At 33.6% G+C, this 5274-nt stretch overlaps 1 long non-coding RNA gene across 1 annotated transcript; it reads right to left on the bottom strand.

Annotated features, from left to right (window-relative positions):
• Positions 1–344: 344 nt before the first annotated feature.
• LOC136802871 (uncharacterized) lies at positions 345–1584 on the bottom strand. The gene is made up of 3 exons (XR_010846074.1): positions 1370–1584; positions 946–1117; positions 345–375 (listed from the first exon to the last, which is right to left on the bottom strand). It is a non-coding gene; the product is annotated as an uncharacterized lncRNA (long non-coding RNA).
• Between the last annotated feature and the right edge of the window lie 3690 nt (positions 1585–5274).

Below are 5274 nucleotides of genomic sequence, written 5' to 3'. Positions count from 1 at the left end.
CTCTGTCATGTGATATAGAATGTGAATTTTCAGGCCTTGCAACTTTGCCTGGAAACGCAAAGAATCGCCAATTACTCGTTACTTGCACGATAATATCGTGGAAACTTTTTGATTTTGGAATCTAAATATACTAATTCGCGAGTTTCCACCAAAAAAAGTTAGTTATAAGATGTGTGTCACGAAATGAAACATTTATCGACCTCAGCAGCGGGACTAAATCAAGTGAACTCGTCAAAAAAGGTAAAATCGGCCACCATAGGAGCCATAGCGGGAAGGCAAGCCGTACACACTATCAAGCAAACCTATATAGGAGATATATCTATAGAGGTTTGCGAATCAAACTAATTACTGAGAGGATGGATACGAGTTTGGTCCCTATGAAATAAAATAATTCCATTAATTGAAATTCTAATCTGCAGGTGGAATTTGATCATAAATGCCAAAAATGGTATACAGCTGTATGTAGATAAATATAGGCAGAAAAGTCCAAAGAATTGTCAGGAATTACCAAAAAAAGTCCGCATCTGTACACCCTAAAATTCATAATGGCGGACATTGTACTTTTTGAACAATTTATCAAGGGACCCTTCATAAAGGTTTTCAATTGTCAAAACTAAATATATTTGGAGATTCCTCTCAACGACCATTCGCCATCACCCCTTCTTTTAATATTATCATTAATAGGAGTCTCCTTCATAATTAGTAATTAATCATAATTAATTTGAAAGAGTATCATCAAAGGGTCCCTTTGATAGATCACAGTCAAAAGTATTATATTTACCATTATAAATTTAAGGGTATTTTCATTTCAAGGTGGCTATGTAACTCTACTGGATTATTTAGAGGAAATAATAATCCTTCAATAGCCTAGAGCTAAAGTCCAGTGTCCTTTTAAATTTATACTGTCAGCCGAGCTCAAAATTAATGATGACAACCAATACTTACAAGAAATAGCTTGATTTGGCGGTAAATACGTATTCTTCATGGCATTAACAGAGGACCATTTTGCTAAACAATAGTTGATCAAAGCATCTGTTGCAACTGATAAGTGTTGTACTGCTTTTTGGTAAAACATCTTGTCTCCATCTTGAATGATGCGTCTAACTTCTCGGATTAACTAGAAACATTTATAAACGACATGTGAATGAATAAAGCTCAAGAATGAATAAATTTCAAGACTCATGTCCACTTTCTTTCAGCATAAAAAACATTTTTCAATCACTTTTTACTCTGGCGTAACACGCATCGTAACGTTATTAAATTGATACTGTAAGGCAAAACAAGTACAAAACAATGTGTAAAAGGGAAAAATACAGAATGCATTTCTACTGAAATGAAAAAATTGGATTGAAGAGTATCATCAATTTACCTGAATTGGACTTTTAATATGACTTTATGGTTCGATTTAATGAAAACCATTCTCTTGCAATACACCTTGTCAAGGATTTCTGATCGTCAGGACGAGAAAAGCAAATCCGCATAGAACGTCAGAATGTCATCATCAGGTTTCTTTTTCTCCATCTCTCGTTCTAGATAAATGGTATATCTGTCAATGACATCCCGTGGATCTTCTTGGGGAGCTTCACTCATTCTTCCATGTTCGTTGCGCTGTCAAAACAAAGTGATTTGGGTACGTTAGGTTCAGTTTGATAAACGGATGGTTCTTGGTTCTGGGGATGGTTCTTTTGTTGCTGATTGTTAGATACCTCGTTGCTTTCCTTTTTAAAGTGCCAGGATCGCTGTGGACAATTTCCTTGTGGCTTTTCCACTGGCTTCACGTAAGTTAAGCGCCCCTTCAATTTTGCCGAATGCACACTCTAAAAATGCAATTTACTAAAATCATCGTAAAACTGAAAGAAAAATATTACCCTATTTTAACTAACAAGCAATGTTGACACTTAAAATTCAATACAAAATCTGGCAAATGTGCATAATAGTAATTAAACATTGGTTGTATCATTGTTTTTCTACTTTAAGATTTAGTTATTCAAGATGCCAATGATCAAAGATCTACAGGGATCTAGACGGCGTAGGAAATAACTAACTATATACCTTTGTTAGTTTTCCGTCAGTTTTCAAAGGTACCAAGCATGGATAAACCTCACAAAGATGTTTGGCGACTTCCGATGTGTAGGGATATGGTGATCGTCCAGGAATACCTTGACACCCTGTAATCGTATTCGATATTGTCCCTCTTACTAGTGTCGAGACAACCGTTTTAGGCATGCTAAATTCTTTGTTACTCTTGCCAGTATATTGTTCGATAATCGGATCTTTATACATTATGAATGTTGGTGTAACAACTTTGTTGGGTGGTTTGGTCTGTTTGAGGGTTGATGTTTGGTTTTGGACTTTTGACATAAATGGCGATGGTTCAGATATTTCCAGGGACGTGTTTGGTGAATATGTGGAAGAGTTAGTTGATAAAGTAGGTAGATTCGTTGACGACGATGACATGAATGTATTGGTTGATTATGTTCCACTGATGCTCTCCTGTTTTTATGAAATCGAAAATAAAGATCAGGAATGGGTCATTTTGTGACTGTCGAAAACTTTCTATATTCATTCACTGAATTCTTCTCCAATTTTACTCACGCATTTTCACTGTACATTCTCACATTCGGATGGGCCCCTCACAGGAGCTTACAGACAATTTAAATGTCTCGCTCACTCTTCACAATATTAAATACACAGCTGGTTAAATAAATATAAAATGTGTCCATATAAAAAGTAAAAAGTTGGTACGAGTACAAAAGAAATAAAATTGACTTACATTTGAAGAATTGTTGACCTGAGATGATTCTCAGTATCTTTTTCCTTTCGAAAAATGTATTACCAGGTAAAAGCTCCATTGGGTCCGTTCTATCCAATTCCAAAGCAACTTTCTCATCCCAACAAAGATCTAAAATAGTAATTAAGCAACATTTTATTTATTAAGACTGCCCCTATAATTTCAACAGATAGATAGACAATTTCTATCCAAGAAAACATTCAAAATTCAATTCAAGTATAAGCATTCAAAAGATATAAACAGTAATCTTTTTCTCTATGAAAATCAAGCCTCGATAAAAGGTTCAATAAAAGGTTCAAAAAAATAGTTTCTGGTGATTGTGCCTAATGTTAAAAAGCTTCACAATCTTAAAAAGTAATGCGTCGCAGTCATCAGACTGGTTTGCCAAAATAATTGCCTTATGATTAAAATTCTGTCAATTTCTAAAGAAGGCAAGTAAGTGAATATTCTGTGAAAATGACACCAACAACTTGAATCTGACTGAACTACTAAAATTTTGAAACATAAAGATGGAAACTGTTTTTCAAGATTTGAATTTTAAAGATTAATAAGGGAATGATAATAATAACAATAAACAAGGTAATATTGAAATATGAATTAGTTCAAAATATATAAATTTCTCCAAGATGACATCTGTTTTCAGGATTGTCTACTTTAAGCAGTTTAACTGCAACCGTAAAAACTGTCTCATTCTTAAACTTCGATGAAATATCACGAAGCATTTGACCAACTGAGTAAGCATCGGTTTAATAGGATTGCGTATACTCATCTAAATTTCTCAAGTTATGCGCTTACGTATGCGCCAAATGGCGATGTTTTTCATTGTAGATTTTCTTTTGTTTATCAGATAGTTTGTAAGCTAAGGGCCTGTTGACATGGGTTGCTTTTACGAAATCAAAAATTGGAACAAAGTTTTTATCAATTAGAACATTTTCATTATGTAAATCATTATGCAAAATGTGCTGGCAATGCATTTCAAGAACACCTGCCATTCCCGGAAGAAATACTGAGCCAGTCAACATTAGGGATTGTCCGAAATAAAAAGAGGTCAACAGTGCTGCTGAAATTCCTCTGCTCAGCTTTTGAATAAATTTGGATCAACTGGGCGACAATCATGTTATTGCAAATTCCAAAAAATGCAGAAAATACTTGGAACCAGACAAATGCTGATAAACTAAAGTCTGTCTCAAAATAATTTGCAGCTGGAGAAAAAAATGGCTGTAACTTTTGATAGAATTCGAATCAAGTTGCGATTTTGTGCTCGTTTTAAAGATATTCGTGAGTGGAATATTATCAAGTAAAAAAAATGAGAAAAAAAGGAAAATGAAAATGAAAAATGAAGAAGAAAAAAATCAACTTCTGTAGAAATGTGGTATAATTACCATTTTCACAGGAGTGACTCTTCAATCTTAGATCATCATCACTGTGAAAAATTTTTTCAAAAATATATATTCAATCAAAAGAGATCAAACAAAGTGTATTGCTGGTTGATCGACAAAAGGCTGTTTTTTTTGTCGTTTTTTACTACTTTATAGAGTCAACCAGCAATAAACTTTGTTTGATATCTTTTGATTGAATGAATAATTTTGAAAATTTTTTTGACAGTGATGACGATCACAGATTGAAGAATCACTCCTGTGAAAATGGTAATTATACCACATTTCTACAAGAAATAGATTTTTTTCTTCTTCATTTTTCATTTTAATTTTCCTTTTTTTTCTCAAATCTTTTACTTGATAATATTCCACTCACGAATATCTTTTAAACGAGCAAACATCGCAACTTGATTCGAATTCTATCAAAATTACAGCCATTTTTTTCTCCAGCTGCAAATTATTTTGAGACAGACTTTAGCTAGATCTTTTGCTCTTTTTTATTGCAATATCAATGTTTAAATTTGTTAGCTGTCCAACATGGAGCGAACCAAAACGACCTTACGCAAGAGATGTTCTTTTAACATTAACCAAAACTGGAGAAATGGTCATAACAGCAGTGAGAAGCTTAGATGCCAAAAATTCCTTGTGAGCTTCACTGCACTTTGCAGTTTGAAATCCTTTGTTTTGAACAAATCTCCTTACTGACAGCTGCCTAGTTAATGTCTCGACTTTTTTCTCTATAATCTCATTATTTGCCTCTTCATTATACGCAGCTGCTGCCTTCTCTAATCTTTCTTGTCCTGCCTGCTAAGCCTCTTCCAATTCAGCTTTTTGAATTGCTTTTCTAATCCGCCTCTGCTTCTTTTGCTCACTGTTCTTTTGAGTTAAAATTGAAAAGTCATCATTTTAAAAAGCTAAAATTTAAATTTTATTTACTGCAGTTGTATAACGAAAGTTTTTTGTTGATTTCAAACAGGCTATTTTGGTTGGAAGATCTCGCTGAGTTAAAAAAAAGATATTTAAGAACTCGCTTTGAAAGCATAAAACACATAGTAAGTTGCTAAAGTCTGTCTCAATATAAATATATAAATTGAATGTTATACTTCT

Source organism: Clytia hemisphaerica, unplaced genomic scaffold (assembly GCF_902728285.1).
Source record: "Clytia hemisphaerica strain Z4C2 unplaced genomic scaffold, Clytia hemisphaerica genome assembly, whole genome shotgun sequence".
Lineage (NCBI taxonomy): Eukaryota > Metazoa > Cnidaria > Hydrozoa > Leptothecata > Clytiidae > Clytia > Clytia hemisphaerica.
The sequence above is the reverse complement of the archived record's forward strand: the minus strand, read 5'-3'. Positions and strand labels throughout refer to the sequence as shown.